The sequence below is a fragment of the Aythya fuligula genome, chromosome 4, assembly GCF_009819795.1.
Source record: "Aythya fuligula isolate bAytFul2 chromosome 4, bAytFul2.pri, whole genome shotgun sequence".
In the NCBI taxonomy this organism is placed as follows: Eukaryota; Metazoa; Chordata; class Aves; order Anseriformes; family Anatidae; genus Aythya; species Aythya fuligula.
In genome coordinates this window covers 33,968,842-33,988,093 of record NC_045562.1, presented here as the reverse complement: position 1 = coordinate 33,988,093, position 19,252 = coordinate 33,968,842, and the positions used below count along the sequence as shown (strand labels likewise).

The following is a 19,252-nucleotide window of genomic DNA, read 5'->3' as shown; positions in this document are numbered from 1 at the left end:
CCAAGCAAGGGCAGCACCACATACATGGACTTTTCAAAATAAGGTGCTTGAATCGGATGTGGAAGAAAGGAAGCCACAAGGGGTTAGTGCAGCATGACAGGAAAAGAAAGAGGAAGATTATTTGAGCTGCCCGAATCCAGAGGTGGCACACTGGAATGCGGGGCGGCCACAACAAGCAGCTTGCAGCAGATGTGACAAAAAGTGATACAAAGAGCTTCCAGAAGGATGAAAGGAAAGGACACAGCTCACAGAAGTACAACACTGCAGGATTTGCCAGCACCTGAAATTTGAAAAAATAGTCCAGTATAAAATACAACAGTGTGCTGCAGGTGTACATAGCTGGCACTGGAGAACTACCAAGCCCTGGGGAGAGGCATTTTAGAAAGAAGGTAAGAAACTCATTAGTCCGTAAACTACACACAAGTCAGTAACAAAGACACACAAGACAGAGGAAAACATTAGGATTGTAACTGCAGTTACACCAAGGAGGAACAAAATAGAGAGACTCCTAAACCAAAACCCAAATGACAATGAGATGTGAAGAAAACCAGGAACTGGACAAAGAGCATGAATGTCCATGTCAACAACTGAAGCAAGTGACAGCGGTGCAAGAGGCTGGTGCATACAGGGAAGAGGAAGCAAAGACTCAATAAGGGGACAAAGGCTCAATAAGGGGACAAAGCTGCTGCAGAACAAGAGGTTTAAGATATTTTTGCCAAGACATTTTCCACAATACACAAATGCCTCCTTGGGGAAAGTCAAAGAGAATATTCATGGGACACAGGAGACCTGGCTTCTATTTTAGGTTCTTTCAGGAATTTGCCTTACGACTTCAGATAAGTAATTTTCTATCTCTACATCTGATTTCCTTTCACCCCTACCCAACGTTATCTATTTAGACAGTGAACTCAAATTTGGGCTATTTCTTGCACCTCTTCACTGAGCATCTCACACAAAGATTGGTTCAACCTTATTTGAGTAAGCAAAGTGTTACTGTAATACCACAAAGTTATTGTCACTTAGATAATAATGTTTTAGATGTCTAACCACCAAGCAGATTGACAAGTCAGTGCTTTTATTAAGGGACTTCACCTAGCACTGTGGCACTGCCAAAAAACAATAAAACGTGGGCAAGATAATTCATGAAATGAAGCTCATGAAGTTATGCCAGACAAGTTCAAGATGAACAATAATTTAGTGACAGCATCAATATCCATCAGCTGATCTTTAAGTAGGCCTGCTAAAATAATAAAAAGATAAAATTCTTAGCTAATCACAGACTGAAAACCTGCTTATCAAGTAATGTTTATAGTATGGAGCGATCTGTACAAAAACCAGATACAGAAGAGAAGAATGTGCTTAATTCCTATTTGCATTTTTGCTCTGTACTGAACACATCTCCTAAAGAAGCAGCAGCATGAAAGTGAAATTAAAGTGCAAAACACAAGTGTTTAAAATAACGGTACACAGCATAAAGATGGTTTATATATCTTTACAAACACTGGTATCTGGATTCTTATACTGATTTCGTGGAGAGAAGGGAAAAACGGTTATTTTTTTGTGAGAAATGTAAGTACGATTGTTCAGTGCTCATACAATGTCCTTTGTACATCACAGAGTACTGCAATACCATTTTTAGGCTTTCACAGGCGGGTGCAGGCTATTAATATGACAAGTCAGCTCTAATGCTGCAGAATGAACCCCATTGCAGAATCTCCCTGAAGGCAGTTTGTTCTATGAAACTGTACACCTGTTAAGTCAACATTTTTCATTACTGCTTTCAAAAGCTAATGAGTTTAATAAAAAGAGGTTAACATTTATGTACTCCACAATAATTACTTGGGTCACATTCTTAAATATTGTAGAAACATTTATGTGCCTCAATCACTGTCACATGGTGACTTCATAAGGAATCCTCCCACTATAGCTGACTACTTCCATAAGTCACCCTTCAAACGGCTTAGGTAGCCTGTAATTATTACTTTCTAACCCATCAACTCTAGGCTAAATAATTTCAGAAAATATAATTTAGTAAAGGCTCCTCAGTTTTTGAATCGCGTATCTCTGAATGCTAACATATGGTACAAAATCTGTAAGTAGTTTTTCTAGTAAGCAAATGTCTTCTGTAGATCAGAGAGATCGTCAAATTTCTTTTATTTTCTTGTATTTATTAATTAAATAACCATGGCCATCTTAAAACTTACATTAATCAAAATAACTTGAAAACCCTTAAAGAAGAGAAGAGATCAGTGTTTAGGCAAACCTTCTATGTAGAGTACAGTATCACATACTAAAGAAACATTTTTCACCTGAAAATGATTTTTTATCGCCACCTATTATGAAAAAAAGCTTCAGATTTCCATGCAATCAAAATATTTCTGAAATAAAACTGATTTTGAAAAATAAGTTAGTAAAGAAAGACTCTCATAATGAATCAGAATCTTCCATTCCTGTAGCATGAGCCTCACTCATGCCCCTAAACTTCAAAATAAAACAAAACCTACACATCTGAGGCTGATGTGACTCTCTCAAGACCTCCCGGCTCTTCAGGTTCTCAATGAGGTGATGGAGATCATCCTGCAAGGAGGCTGTTGCTTTTGTGGTGGCTAGATCTCTAACCCTCTCAAGCAGCATATTGATCTTTCTGCATTGCTTGTGCTTCGCTTAACCCAGTTATTCTTTTTATCCAGTTTAATCACCCACAAGTGGGCTGGAAAGCGACAGAGTAGATATCAAATCCTCATCTCCCATGTGCTAATGCATTAAGATGAAAGTGATTTTTATATATGCCCTCATTAAGTGCATTTATATGAGGTAATTCCTATTCCATTTAAAATACATAGATACAAAAGATGCCAGGAAAATTTCCTGTTCAAAATAAATAATGAATAGGTACTAGGCTGTTACATACTAAGAAGAAATAAAGGTCTGTCATAGTCATGGTACGGCTGAAGGAATATTTGAGTTTGCACTTTTCAGGTTACTATGTCACTATATACCACAGGAAGACACATACTAAACCACACACAAAAATATTTCACAGATGAGAGAACTGAAAAGCATTTAAAAGTCTTTGATTCCCTGATTTTATAGGACTGTGAAAGAAAACAAAAAGGAAGTACTCATGAAGTTGAGTCTTGAACTGCATTTTCTTGAACAAGCAAAATTCAGAAGGGGGGAGGAAAAAAAGCAGTTCTTATCTGGCCTATGAATTACTGCCCAAATAAGGCTGCAGCAGAAACCTGCAGCATCAGTTGTGCCTTTATCCACTTTAAAATTCCAGCATAATGACTGAACCACCAGTCCCAAAAAGCGACTTGCTCAGATGAGCTCATATATGCGGGCAGAGCGCTACTGCACTCTTCATGATACATCAAGCCATGCAAGTCCACAGTAGGAACGGGGTCTAAATATTTCTTGCCAGTAATATTTCTGTTACTGTCTAAGGCAAAATTAGAAAATTACAGCAGTTTGTGAAATATTCCACATGTTCTCTCTGCTGCCTTTTTTTTTTTTTTTTTTCTTAAAGTTTTTCAAAGCCTAAGTCAGGAACTGCAAGTCATTACTAAGTCCTCTACATTTCTGCTCTCTTGTTAAAATAGCAACTACTATGATCAAGTGTTAAACGTCGTAAAAAAAAAAAAAAATAAATAAAATAAAATAAAAAGGAAAGAAAAAAGAAAGAAGAAAAAAGCGTAGTGCTGGAAGAGGATCCAAAGACTGTTTAATTCAAGCCCACTCATGGAAGCAAGATAAGACTAGCTTCATAGTTCAGGCAGATTTTTTTCACCCCTCTAAATTTGCCTACGAACCTTCTGAGGAAAGGTTTTCTGCAACTTCCCTGCAAACCATGTGACTAGGCCAGCGATTAGTGAGCCTTTAGGCTGTATTTTTTCCCTTTGCAGTTAACCTAAGCAGGAATATTTTGCAACAGAGAGAGAAGTTAGCACTCCCCCCAAGACACACGGAGTAATAGACTGTCATCTCCTTTACAACAATCTCATGCTTATCGAAAAATGTATGTTCCCCAACTCTTTGCTAGACTAAACAAATCCAGTTCTCTCAATCTTTCCTCACAGGTCATGTTTCCTAAATCTGTCATCATCCCTCTTATTCTTCTCTGCTTTCTTTCATAAAACGTAGCGCCCAAAACTGGCCGCGTTCCGCTCGCTGCGTTTCACCACCGCTAAGCACAATAACATGGTTACTTCCTGCACCTTGCACACAACGCTCCTGCTAATACAATCCTGCACCACATTTGTCTTTTGGCAATCGCATTGCCTGCTTGACTCATGCTCGCTCGGGCTCCGCTCTGCCGCCCAGCTCCTTTCCTGCAGCCCCGCTGCCTCGTTCCCTGCCTTGTGCCGGAGGCATTGCCCGCCTTCACCCGGGAGCTGATGCTCTCTTTCCATGGCTGGGGCTACACGTCCACTGCAGCATCCCCTGGGAAAGGCAAGGGGAAAGTCTGAGAGCCGGCCTCAAAAACAGCAGCGAGTTTTGGGACCCCAAACAAAGGCGCGATTGAGGAAGCCTCGCAAAAGGAGGGGAAAGTGAGAAAACAGGAGCGGCAGCTAAGGAGCAAATAATGCAGAACAAGCTTTAAAAAAGCTCAACTTCTAAAATAGCATCTCACTGAAGCATATCAAAATGCATGTGCAATTCACAAACTTTCCTTCTCCCTCCACAAAGAGAATTAATACAGTAACTCAAAAAAACTAAGGCAAAGTTGCTTTCCTGCAGCAGGGGCCAGCCGGGGGTTGAAGGAGCCAGAATTCCCCTCCAGCCCCACGGCCTGGAGCTGCCCATCAGGGCTACGATCCCTTTGGAGCCTCTGGGCTAGCACCAGGGCTGGGATGTCCCCATAGCCCCTTGCCCACGACGACAAGGACACAATAAAAGTCTTAGGGCTTTGAATGCTGACCAGCACCGGCTCCAGCAGGTGCGCAGAGGTGTTAAACACTATTACCTGGCCTCCTCGGCACAGGGAGGCTCATCTGAAGACCCTCCTGATGCTTCTGTCTGCGTTTGCTACTATAACCACCCATTTGACCCATTATCCTAGTGAATGACAGGGGAGAAAAAAATCTGGGTTCAATGTCTATACTTCTACACTACGAGCCCCTCAATCCCATACACATTTTTTACTGCTCATCTCCATCCCTCCCCTTTACCCACCAGCCCCTCGATGGCACAAGCCTGGCCCCTGCAGCCACTTTTCTCTGCTGAAGGAAACACAAAAAACCTGTGGCAGATAATCAGTAGGAGGAAAGGATGCCTCTTGCCTTGGCAGTATCTGGTCAGCAAACAGAACTTTGTGTCGGGAATTCCTGCTTGCTGGCATGGCCCTAATGAAGGGGGTTGCCTCCTGCACATCCCAGCCTCTTCTTGCCCATGCTCTCGGGGCTATGTGATGTGCTCCTTTCAGCCAGCTCTGAGACCTTCGCATATTTTGTGAAGCTGTTGTTACTACTGTAATCCACATAAGCTCTTGTAATTAATAAAAATAAACTGTTTCTTTTTATAGATCAAATATAAATAAAATTCCTGCTACAACTTGTCACAGTAATTTCCCATATGAAAAAAAGGATTTTCTCTTTCAAAGGAATTATATTGCACTTTGAAGAAACAAACCGCATATACCTGAGGTTTTTATTTCACAATCTGCTGTAGGTACTCTCAAATAAATCAGCATGATAAGTACAGTAAGATGAATCTCTTTCAAAATTTCAGTTTTCCCACAGCCTCTATTCCTTACAATTAAAAAAAAAAAAAAAAAAAAGTGAAGTAAAAAGCCTGCTATTGAATGGAAATCAGAACTGCATTTTCATTTAAAAGGTCCATTTGTTACACAGTTGAGGGGTTGGTTTTTTTTTTTTTTTTTAGCAGTTGACAACTGCCCAGCAACAGCAGCCTATGTTTGCAGTCACTATTTTAGGCTACATCACATGTCAATTACATAACCTTGTTTTACTGCTCTTGAACTGGTTCGAACAACCTGGGAAACAGATTAGGGCAGTCCCTCCTGAGCTGCAGTCCCAGCGCAGCCGCAGCCCCCTCCTCCCCGCTGCAGCTCCCGGGGCTGTGGCCACGGCGGGTCCCTCTCCGCGGTTGGTTACTCATTGCTAGACCTACCTGAAGCATTTAGTAATTAACTTCCTCAGCTCTGCTTAAACCAGTCTGGTCTGACCATGGTAAACTAATAAACTCGGTTCCTCATGCTAAGATTTATGAGTAATGCAGAATAAGCTTATAAATGCTGCAGACAGGGTACAGAACTGAGATATGAATATTGCCCCTTCGTTTTATACAGTGAGTGCTCACGGTTTGCGGTTCAGATATCGATCTCAGGGTTTCCCAAAATTCAGGGTCTATCTCCTTCATCACTCCACAGCTCTACTCTTCTGGCCGTACCACCCCAGACCAAATGCTTTTCAGCTGCAGGCAAAGGTTGTATCTGTCAGTTGTTCAAGACAACAACATCGATCCATTATGGTAATTATTACCAATTGTGCTTATTGCATTGGTATAGCCTACATCTTTCTCAGTTAAAGACTTGATTAAGATTTGTTTTCATTTTGGAAAAGTATTCACCACGTTGGGATATTCCCTGCTTGCTTCACATTCTCCTGCTAGTTCTAGAGCCCAAGACACCTCCCCATTTTTTTTTAGCCATTTATATTAGTGGATTCATTTATCTACATTTTTTTTTTGTTATAATTTTGTAATTCTCCTTCCCCCGCCCTTTTGTTTATTTCCTTCAGTAAAGTTTCTTTTCTCACCTATCCTTCTCCCTTATCTACTTTCATCTTTAGTGCTCTACCCCTCTCCTGTCCCACGACTGTTTCTCCAGGTTGTTCGTTTCCTTCCAGATGCGTCATTTCCTCCGCTCAACCTGTAACTAGGCATTTCATAGGGCGCTTTTTCACTGCAGTCAAAGGTCACACCTCATTTCATACACCCAAGCAAAGTAGCGCAAAACCAGCTGGGATATGGATAAAAGTACGGTCCCAACAGCATCGCTCGCTGCGGGGTCCACAGAATCCAGCTAGGGCGCTTTTAAAAGCACGGGCACATCAGTTACTTGGTGCTCAAATAGTGAGAACAGTCTGCTAACTCCAGTAACACACTATTTTTCTAAATTTTCTATATGCTTTATACCTTGTGCTTAACTACTATTTCTCATTACCATGTTATACATGGTACCGACTGAAATGCACGCTACCAATTCTTTCCAAGTATCCCTGAGAAAGAGCTGCGGGTATTTCTCAGGTGGGGATTACATTATGATCAAACACCCTGTGCGTGGACTACCACACATTTCCTCCAGAAAGATGAAGTTTGAAAGGAAAGATGAAGCACCAGTGCTTCCACCCGCGGTGACTATGGATATAAAGCCAATTTCCTTTCTTTCTGGAAGTGAAGCAGGGAGTGCTGTGTCCCCTCTGGTGCTTTTTTACAGCATCACAGCTGCCTATCGATAGAGACTGCATGCAAACGTCTACTTTAAATCTCTGCAGCCAAAACGGGGAATATGCTTTCCCCAGGATTAGCCATCAGTGAATAGCTAATGCAACAGCTAGGGAAATACGATACGTGGAAGTTTTCAAGTTGCCATACTACTGTGCTCTCCCTGTGCACATCAAAGAGGCCAGATTTCAGTGCTCTGGTGATTTCGATATGGAGGCTGTCTCCTGCTTCCCCCTCAGGAAACTTGCTTTCACACTGGGCTGAGACCAGGTTAACACAAACAATTGGTACGTCTGGTGATCCTGGCAAAGGAGATGAGAAGTTATAAAAATCGTTCTCACTCACTATTTTAAGCAGACTGAAAGGGCATCGATGAGAGGGATCAAGGAGAGAGAGAGGAAATTTGGCAAGGGAGCCCGGGATGTAGCCTAAAAGAGGCTAGTGTTCTGCAGGAGAAATCATCCAGCAGAGATGAACTCTTATTAATAGCAGTGAGACAACTCAGAAAGAAAAAACACATAAACTTCTATTATTTGAGATGTGCATTTGCTTGTGTCATGCTTAGAACATGCTGCACAACTTTGGAAAGCTTCTCAAAGTCTTTGCCTGGGAGTTCCAGCCATCCTGTTATCCAGGGGGACTGAACCACTGGCACAAGATACGCCCCAGGCTGGAACTTGGAGAAAACCTGGGCTGCAACCATCCCCAGGGCTCCTCCAAGCACTGGGCTTTGGGGTCCCACCTGCATCTCCACAATGGAGGTGGAGTTTGCACCAAGCAGCCATGCCAACAGTTGGGTGAGGAGGAGAGCTGGGGCCTCCTGAAGCCCAGAGCAGCCAACAAAGCAGCTCTTGGTTCAGCATGATCAAAGTTTAAACCTGACCATGCAGCATGGTGGATGCTCTGCAAAAGGAGCTTAACTACACAGTAGATCTCTTTTTATGCAGAAATGTTGAATCATACTAAATAGCACAGAAAAGGAAGAGGAAAAAAAGACATTTTATAGGCAAAGTATCTGATTCTTGCAAAGCATTTCAGATCCAGTGAAATCACACTGCATTGGAAATCTGGCTAGGAGGAAAACCAAGAAAAAATATCTACAAACACCAAAATATCCTGTTACAGAGCTAAATCATTTTGTTTCTGTTTTGAAGTCAGTTTTCTGTTCAATTGTTTTTGATTTTAGATTACACTGGATACAGTAAGACAGAGTCACAATTAAAGGTTCAGATGATATTGTTTTGACAAACTCAGATATCTAATATTTTATAGCATTTTATTCTTCTGCAAGTTTCCAATTTTTCATTTTGGTTTGAATTTTAAATGAAGACTAATTTTGAAGTCTCTAAATTCTGTTATCTGCTGAGCAGTATGCATGGTAGATTTACAAGAGATCATGTTGCATGCATGATGCCTGCTTCTGCTTTCCCATGCTAAAAATCTGATAAGGCATTCTTGACATACTACAAATTTTCGTGCACTTCGATGGAAAATTTCAATGTACAAGGCATGGCATAGATGGACAGCAAATGCAGTTTGGCTTTCAAATAAGCATCATGCAAAAAAGCAACCGAAATATCCTTCCACTTTTACTGATACGAACTGTCAAGTATTCTGCTGCACTCACATACATGATGTTGTGTCTTGCTCTACAGCGAGCTCACCATGCTTCTCTGTTACAACCGGATTTTAGGAAGTGCACGCTGTGATATAAGATCTGTGTGAAATATAAAGTTCAATTAAGGGAAGGTTTAAGGGGGATGAGGGGGCTGCATTCTGGAACATGCATCACTGCTGAGTAACGTAAGGATGCGTAGCTGATGGTATGGCTCCCTGAGGTGAACACTCTACTGAAAATATTCACCTCCATAAAAATATTCGTATTTTAAGTGTACGCAGGGCCTGGGAGTTGAGTGGAGAGATTCTATCTATCTCGAGCCACTTAGTCTGCCTCACAATCCTACCGATACACTCAGGCATGTATCAAACTCTCTTTGCAGCAATCACTTGAGAGGGCAAACTAAGAAAGAGCTTCTATTCTCACTGGGCAGACATGGGAAATCAAGGCACACAGTCAGTGTTAACCCTGGGTTTGTCAATTACATTTTGTAATTTGGAACTCCGGGTGGACCCCTTCAATGAGATTCATGGTATTTATATAAGATACAGAAAAACAGACAGTTTCTTTCCTGCAGTAAAACTTTTCCCAACTCTTGATCTCAGTGAAAATATTCTGTTAATTTTTTTTAAAGTAACTACTCAAATTGTTTGCAAAAAAACAAAGAAGTTCAAGTCCGCTATGTTCTTGCAGTCAGCACGTTCAGCAGATTATAAATTTTATTCTGTGTGAATGACACATTATCTTCAAAGCATATTTTTCTCTTCCATTTTTCATGTACAGTTTACTACAGATCAGACTGGAAATATGCTAAATCCATAAAAATGAATATTATTATGAATAATGGCAACAATTTAAAATATGGCCAGCACATACATTGACAGATCTTTTCCTCTGGAACCCTGGTCACTGATAATTCTCTTTTAAAGGCTGAAAGCAATATAGTCAGAGGCTTTTAACAGAATCTCTTGAGATCACAAACACAGAAACGTTGACCAAAGTACTATTAGATGCTCACTGAGGTGAACTTAACAGTTTTCTGGGTTTGTTTGCTTGTTTAAAAAGGAGCCTGCTTTATCCCTTTGAAATACGTAAACGTATTCCTGTTTATTTTCTCAATTTATCTACGCACTTATTTATCTTTACCGGGAACCTCAGCTCTGTGTTCTCCTGGGTAAAGCTGAAGAAACGGTCAGAAGAAAGAGGACGAGGGCATATCAGAACATTTGACGATTATAATGGAATTTCCCAGCATGTTTACTCTTAAATGTAAACCAGAAGAAGAATCAAGTACCAGAAAGGATATTACACTGATCACCATACCTACTTTAGTCTTTAAGGAGATGACTGGGTTTCTGCAAGAACCCCCTGAAGCTGGTACAGAATTTCCAGGCTGCTGTACCAGAGAGCCACGGGTCCAAGGCCTCTTTTCCCCGAATTTAGGTCAAGCTTGCTGGGTAGCCCTGCCTACAGTCATCATTCACAGCCCCCTGAAAAGCAGCTTCTGAATGGATCATGGCATCCCTCCCATGCCCCTGGAAACTGCTACTTCACCCTCTGCTTATTTACCCCAGCCTGAGAGGCTGAGCAAGAATTCATTCACCAGCAAAAACACAGGCAGGGCTTTGATTCAAGCAATTCTCCCAAGTTTTAGCACAGCTCCCCTCATCTTGCTGGTGATGCTCCTCTGATCCCATTCAGCCAGCCAAGCTGGATCCAACTACAGCACCAGAATCAGTGAGCTGGGGGAAAGCTACAGGGAAAACGCATTTCTGTGCTGAGGCAGAAAGCCCTAGTGTCACCCACTGGTGATGTTTTGCATATCTCAGGAAATCATCTCAGGGCTTGAATAACTAAAACTATGGATAACTCAATTCACATATTGTATCATTTTCAATGCCTATAAAGTCATTACTGAGTGTTAAAAAGTCATCTATTAAAGCATACCAAATTTTGCAGACAATTTGCACGTCAGAGTGGGATCTTAAAAGGGATCATGCCTTTCCTTCACAATGAGAAAAGGGATATTTAGGTAAAAACAAGTATGACAAATTTCAGCCTGAATGACAGCGGCCACTGGAAATAAAACTGAAAAAACAGACCTAGACCAACAGGATAAAAGTCATCACAAGGCATAATTACAGCATCACCAAGGCATAAACTGAATTATTCCATTCTACTTTCAAAGATCATTCTGCCTAATTGACATAATTGCTGTTGCAAAATTTGTTTTGCTCAGTAAAAACTAAAGACCAATTAGGATTTAATTTATATCCAGAATTCACCCATGAATTAGGGTAGCTGCTCCTTCAGTGGTATATATCCTTACTCTTTGCATTCACATTAAAAAAATAAAATAAAAAACTCCTCAGTCTATTCACATTTAACCTCGCAGGAGTCATGAACACAGATTTTTACAGTTCTAATTCAATCTCAACAACTAAAATTCCCGTAGTATTAAGCAGATTGAATTAATTTTTGTTTCTTGCAATGCGCTATTTAATAAAAACTCATGTGAACTGAGACGTCATTGCTTACAAGAATAGTAAGAACGGCATGAAAATTCTTTGGGTTAACCTTAATAACATATAGTACTTTTCTTACTAAAATGAGATACAGATTAGTCTTTACCAAAGCCCAGTCTCTTTGGCAACAACCATCATCTCCAGCTAGTAAAGCAAGGTCAACAACGCCAATGGGTGATTGAGGATGGTGGTCATTTAGTACAAAGCCTTTGTTTGTACAAGCTTACCTCAGTTTCACTGGGCTGACAACATACTTTTATATGCAGTAAATGGCAGGTTTCACTAGCAGCATCAAAAGCAGTTGCTGTATCTTTGAAAAATGATAATGACTAAAGGCAAAATTCCACTTGTCTGGAGCATAAGTTGAAAGTAAAGGTGATAAAACTTGATTTTTTATAAAAAAAAAGGAAGTTTTGAAAAGGTCACTAGCATCAAAAATCTGATCTGCTTTCTACTCATGCCAGATTTCAGCATGATGTACTGAACCCCAGTTTCTTATCATAAGAGGATAGTCCAGTCCCTTGCTTTTCCTAATGCATCCTGAGTTTCCAAGCTCCATTTTGCCATCTTCAGAAGCAACTTTGAAACTGACAGGCAGCAGTATTAAAAGCCTCCCTGAAAAGGTACACTTGTGTCTGAAAACACACAAAGAAAAGATCAAAATGAAAATTAAAAGCAGATGCACTTTATGTACTAAAAGGTTTTTTCCACTTTGATAAGTGGATTATAATGAAGTGTGGCACCATGTTTCATACAATTTATTAATCCAGTCCCACTTATTTGCACTCCGAAGCAGCATAATGATTTCAAATGTTGGAGCGCTGCCAAAACTCACATGCAGAAATAATTAAGAAATTACATGGAAAGATCGGTCATTGTTGGGTTTGGGGGTTTTCCAAGAGGCAGACGGACTTTTAGTTACCGGAAGACCAAGGTTAAAACAGTTCTAATAAAAAATAAAGTGCAGAAGCAAACTACTTTCTGAAACAGAATAGATGATACAAAAGGATAACTTGAACCTGACCTACCTTGCCATCACAGCTCCTCTAAGTCTGGAGAAGCTGGTACAGAAGACCTCTGTTTTTTCCAGCCATCACCTATGCCCTGGTCTTGAGTTTTCCTCATCAGCCACACAACCCAGCAAGCACAGCGAGAGAAGAAAATGTTTAGAAGCATGGAAAGCATGAGTTCAAGGAGAGCACAGAAAAGCTGGAAAGCAGAGCATGTAGGTCGTAGCATACAACTAGATGATGCCTCCGTGGTGCTTCTCCAGCCACTGAGAGAGACACACCATAGGCCCACGCGCTTTCTTAGACTGTCTGAAGGTCCACGCTTTCTCCTGTGGTAGACTTTTTAGCAATGCAGAGCTGAAACTAGACCAGGAGTCCAAGGCCATTTATACCTGTGCAAAGCAAGCATAAGGCTGTGCAGGATAGGAATGACAGTGCCTTACCTCGGTTTTAACCATGTGTAATTGTCTACACAAAGTAAAAGGGGAAATCAGGCCACAAGTGTAAAAAAAAAAAAAAAAAAAAAAAAAAGCTATTTCTTTGCAGAAAAAAATAGCGCTGGCAGTTCCCTCTGGGCACAGCATCCTCTTTCTGCTTCTAGGAGCATCGGGACCCCTGTTATTTCTAAGGTAATAGTCCCTGAAGATGTTGAGCCAGCCAACAGATCAGAAATGCTTACTTTAGAGGGTGAAATACACAGATATGGAAATACTGTTGGAGATGCACTCATGCAAGAAATGTATTTTATTTATTCACTGATGCACAATGCCCAGTTCATTTTATCCATTACATTTCCCATCCACTAAAGTCTAATTCCTCACCTGAAAAATGCTGTTTATACAGTAAGCAAGAAATCCAACATCCAGTTAATTGTTATTACTTGGCAAGATTTACTCGGTGAGGAGACCCTATACCAGTTTTGCCATTAAAAAAAAATTCTACAGCCAATTCCTGCTGAGATTAAGACACTGCCAAATACTGACAGTTTATCACATTGGGAAGACATCCTGCAGAGTATCAGAGGGACTACTGCTTATTTTGATCTTCTCATTGGAAGTAGGAAGAGAGGAGGAGGAGTTGCCAGTGTAAGTGCGGATGGAGAAATAATACAAAAAGCTATAGAGAAATTAGAAGCAAAGATGTGAAACAAGTAATAAAATGCTACTGTATGTACCAAGGGAGCAATTCAAAAAAAAGAGTGAACAATACAGCAAAATTTGGAAAGCAGCAACATTGAGAGACACCTAGATAACAGGACAATTTAGATGTAACAAGTAATGCAGAAGAGAACAAAATGCCTGTAACAACTCTGGTTCCTTCTGTAGGAGAATTACACAACAGAGTAGGTTGGCATAACAGTGCTCTCTTTATGCATTTCTTCTGCAGCCACACCTGGAATATTGTATGCAGTTCAGGCACTTCATTACTGGAAGATATAAACAAACTGGAGGAAGTCCAGAGAAGTGGAACGGAAATGATTAGAAGCCGGAGGGAGTGATTTACCAAGAAAATTTAAAGTAGTCCTTTACCCGTCTGTAACTTCTCTGATAATTAAAGACGGGAAATGATAACAGCCTAGTTCTAGTCTTTGATTCAGTCATGTGCCTTAAGCACTTACGCCTTGGGCGCTTAAGCATGTGCCTAGTTTTGAGAATAAAGGACACATGAAGATTTTGACCTGGTGCAGAGAATAAGATTAACTAAGGAGGAAAAAAAAAAAGAAGAGGTTATATACCAGTGAAAACCTCCCAAGAATGAATTATGCCTAACTACCATAAAAGAAGGAGGTTGTATTGCTTGTGATATTACATTTTATTGCTGATAACAGAAAGACTTATTCACGTGTCCAAAGTTCATTTTTCTGTGAGACAACAGCACTACTCAAAATAAACAGTGGTATTCATGTATGTAAGTCCTGGCAGTCTTTGTCACAAACGTATAGCACCAAGTGGTCCTATCACAGCAAAGGGACCTAAGTGAGCCTTTATTCCCTGGACTGTGTAAACCAGGTAGAACGGTTCTGAAAATGAAGAATGATATCCCAGCAGGAAAGTAACTGGATTCTCCTAGCTTCTCACACGCTGACATTACTGAGAAGTGATTTTTAGAAAGGCAGCATTTTATATAACTGTTGAGCTGTCAGCGGGGCTCTACTGAAAGACACTTTAAAAGTCATGTAGACACTGTCAGAGGCTGATCGAGGGAACGGGTGATTACCATCCACAGAGGTTTTGCATGTAATCTCAACAAAAAAGCCCCAAGCCTCAGCTGCAGGCAGCCTGCAAACAAGCCCTGCTTGGATGTAGCTTGCTATCTAATCCCAAAACAATATAGTAGGCCAGTAGCCATGCTTGGGCATGTGGGATTCCCAAGCCCCTGTATCAACAGGTGAGGCTCCCACAGATGTGATCTTAAGGATAACCATGTCCGCTCCCTGATCCTGGCCCCCTTCACCCACCTTGAGCTTAAACTCATTTCTTGTTGGTATTTCAAATAAACAAATTTTAGAGTTCCAGTCAGGAGAAATACCCTGGACAGATTTTTAGCTCATAAACAGAAGAAAAACTATGGGAGAGGGAGAACTGGAACAAGACGGAATCCTGTGGTATTTACAGGAAAGTCCGTATTTATTACTAAAATTGTTAGATATGCAAATCTGAATGGCATGCTATCCTAGGCTTTTGTTTATGCAAGCTTTATGTTACAATTTTTGCAATATTTTTTATAATTCAACATTTACCTGGAACCTACATTTAGATTTATGAGAATGAGATAAGAACTGGCATGAAGTCAACAGCTCTCAGCTTCAGTGCATCAGTGCCTTGATTTTATATTACTATTTTTTATGGACTTTCTGCAGTACAGTTTTAAAGGTTTGGCAGAAGGTAAAATGACTGCATGGTTGAACACTGCTTTCACTACTTGTAAGGTGGTATATATAAGCCTGAGAGTCCTACTCCAGGGACTTTTTTTCTTTTCTTTGTATAGTATATGCCAAAATGAATCTGCAAATTGGATGAAATCTGTCAAAAAACAGATTATCATCAGTGGGTCTTGTAGGACTACATGTAGTTAAGGTTGCCTGACACTTCTCATTTTAAGACCTCATTTTCTATTGCCTATAACTTTACCACACAGTAGCAGTTAGGGCTGAAATTTTCCATGCTGGATGTCTGCCTCAGGCTGAATTTCATTTTGCGAGTTTAAGAAAGTATCAGCTAGAAGTACTAAGCTTAGTGAAAAGTAAGTTTGTGAATAAGGGTAGGGAGAAACATGTTGGTTTTCCCCCGTGTTACATTTTTTGCAGACATATTTGAGAAGCTCAAGAGCCTTCACACTTTGAGACAGGCCCTTTGAAGCATCACTGCTCTGATACCACAGATGTGCCTTTTGCCATCTCATACATTATCACTTAAAATTATAACGGATCACAGTATAAAACACTGAAAAGTTGCAGTTTGTACGTGATATGATTTGCAAAGGTTTTGGTGAAGCCTGGCAGCCAAACTCCAAAGTTTCCTTCTGCAAAGAGCATGGACCAGGGCAGAAGGTCTGAGCAAAGCTTGTGCTCCAGCCATCTCTACCAGGTGCCAGGCGATGCCTTGGCACAGGGACTCCACACAGAAAACCTCCATCATGATCTTGGTGCACAGCAAAGGAAGTGCTCAGAGGGAAGGGGAACGAGGCACAGGTTGCAAGAGCAAAGAGCCACCAGGAGTTGAGAAGAGTGAGGAGAAGACTTTGGGTAGGTAGTAGACTTGGAAGGAGAAAGCCTCCCCACAGAAGTAAAGCCAGGCAGTGGGACAACGGAGAATGGCCGTGAGAGTCTGACAGTGTGGGAGCTGATGACTGAAGGAGGACAAAATTACAGGGAAAAACAGAGGCAAGTGCTGGCTAGAAGCAGAAGGGACAGGATGCAGATGGCTGGTAACCAGATAAGCAGAAGCAGGTGAGAGGAAAACCACCTGGGGGCAGCAAGTCAAGAGAACACCTCTCTCTACACCATTAAGTTTGAAACCAGGAAACCTAAGACTTAATCCCCCTAGAAGATGGCACAGCCACCTCTACTTTATAGATTGGAAACTGAAGCCAGAATAAAAAGACCAAAAATATTAAAAGCCTCTATTAATGCCCTGAGCCTGACCTGTCACTCCAGCTTTGCCCATAAGCTGTCACAGCACCTGGGACCTTCTCTGCTGAGGCTGCCTCAGGGGGGGAGCATGACGCAGGCCTGCTGCCACCTCTGCTGCTCTCCTCAGGTGTGAGGAAAATGGCTGGTGGCAGCCACAGAGGCTGACGGAAGCAAGAAAGACCCCCCAAATATACTGTTTGGACCCCAGGTTGCTTTTAACAGATGGCTGTATCACCTGACAGTGATCGGTCAAGTACTGCACTGACAGAGGGAGGCCTCACGTACCCTGTTTCACCTCTCCTCCTTCGGCCTCCCCTCCAGGGAGAGAGAACAGAAGCCATGGCAGCAGCTCCACAGCACCTGGTACACTCCCTCATAACCCACAGCTCTTCCTCGGGAGTTTGAGTAAATATTTACCTCAGAAAACAGACAGCAGTGACTTCATTTACATTGCCTACCTCACTAAAGCTTTGCAGGACGAGGAAAGGAGGCTTCAAGGTCCCAAGCGTGTTCCACGCTCCCACTCCCCAGGTGTTCCCACTCCCCAGGTGCCCCTCGGAGCCTCCACATGGGAAGCCGGGGGCAGTGGGATGCACACCTCACAGCCAGCGGGAGTCTGGCCGGTGCTACCCATCCTGTTCAGGCAGGCCATCACAGTGGCCACTAGTATGATTTCCCACACACATGGAGCTTACAGTGGTCAGAAGGGGTTACCAAATCATGACAAAAATGTTTTGTCTGGGGAGCTCCAGCATGGCAGCCATGCATCGCAGCTACCTTACGCTCCTAGAGCAGACTGTGCCAAGGCTGGCAATGTCTTCCCGCACATATGACTACGCTGACTTTAACTGGCTGACTGGCTCAGTGGGTTTGGTTGTTTTGACTGGGTAAACCTGTGACATGGATTGATCTACAATTAAGATGAACTTTAAAGATAAGCGTTCATGTTAGGTGGTAGAGAGGGCATGTGTTGCTGCCTGCGGACAAGGGGGCAAACTCCGTGAAGAGGCAGCTTTGTGGCAGTGGCAGGTTTGAGGCAAGTGACAAGAGAAGCTCTCTCTGCTCAGCCTGTGGCTGCTGACCTCTGCTTTTCCTCATTAAAAGGAAGTGGTCAGTTCACCCTCATCATCAAGCAATAAAGCATGACAGGGAGTGGTGATTAATGCTCTGCTCACAAATACAGTCAGGCACGAGCAGGCACCTGCAGCGTCAGGCTGCTGGCACTTGTAAAAGGCCATTAGTTATAGTTGTGCAAAATGAAATTAACCCAGGTAATCAAGCACTGAGAAGCCATGGTTTTGTTGAGGGTCAAGGGTTACTAGCAAACAAAAGGTAGAGTATGCTTACAAACCATGAAAGGAGAAAGGGAAAAAAAAAAAAAAAAAAGTAAAGAAAAAAACTGACAGGCTGATTAATGAAAATGGATACTTATGATAAATCTGACCAAACAGTGAATAAACACAGTATCTGCAGTGCATATATTAAGAGAGAAAAGTTCACATCTTAAAGAAATAAAGGGAAGCAACAGATTGACTTCAGTCATCACCAAGTTTATGAGCAGTCTACTAAAACATGCTACAAAATAGCTGTTGCGCTGCTGCAGGTTACCCTGTTTAGACCCCTTGTCCCCCAAATCCTTTTCGACTGCCCTCCTCTGGAGACAGGCTTGCTATTTTTACTCCTTTGCAGATCCAGCCACATGGCTCCCTATGTCCGTCCCTTAGGCTGAATTTTGGCAGTGCCTGGCTTATCACACGTATTCCTCACATTCTCAGATGGGTTTGCTATTTGTAAACCCTTCTCCTACCAGACCCTTCAAGCCAGAAAGCTGAGGAAACGTGCAGAGCAAATGGTAAAAGCACAAGAGAAAAACACAAGCAAAACACACACGAGCACATGCCAGCACCTTCTGTGATGGGCCTGAACACCATGAGTCTTTCTGAAGTATCCTCTTACTTTAAATCTAATCTTCCTTTACTGGTCTAGGCAAGTCTCACTTTAAGAAGTCACTTCCAGCTCCAGGAGAAACATAGGAGACAGAAGAAACATTTTTGTGGCCTGCTCTGTGTCCCTTTCTGGATGATTGAGGCCAATCTCCTCTATGTTTCTGGTTTCTGCTGAAATCTTAATTTGTCCCACATCTAGGTGGAAATAGTTTAAATTCTAAGCATATCCCTCACTTCCTTCAGTTGGCAGACAATCTTAAGTGAATCTTCCAAGAAATTCACATGCATACTGATTTTTGCATATGGACTTAATACCCCTACCCTACCTGTAAAGCAGTACTTGAGCTCTGTCTTTACCTGCTGAATCCAAGCAGGCACTTTTGCTTGTAGAGGCACACATAGTGTTTTCCACTTCTTTTCTTGGTGGCCTTTTGTTCTTGCATGGTTAATTTGTTACTGAAGACTTCAAGAACAGAAAGAATGGTGACAGTAGCAAGTACTTCCACCAATTCTTAATAGAATGGCAATAGAAAACACAGTAAGAGTGAGAATGG

At 41.7% G+C, this 19,252-nt stretch overlaps 1 protein-coding gene across 4 annotated transcripts in view; it reads right to left on the bottom strand.

Annotated features, from left to right (window-relative positions):
• Positions 1 to 19,252, bottom strand: part of NR3C2 (nuclear receptor subfamily 3 group C member 2) — a 198,070-nt gene that overhangs the window by 54,019 nt on the left and 124,799 nt on the right. The gene's annotated exons all lie outside the window — the stretch shown is intronic.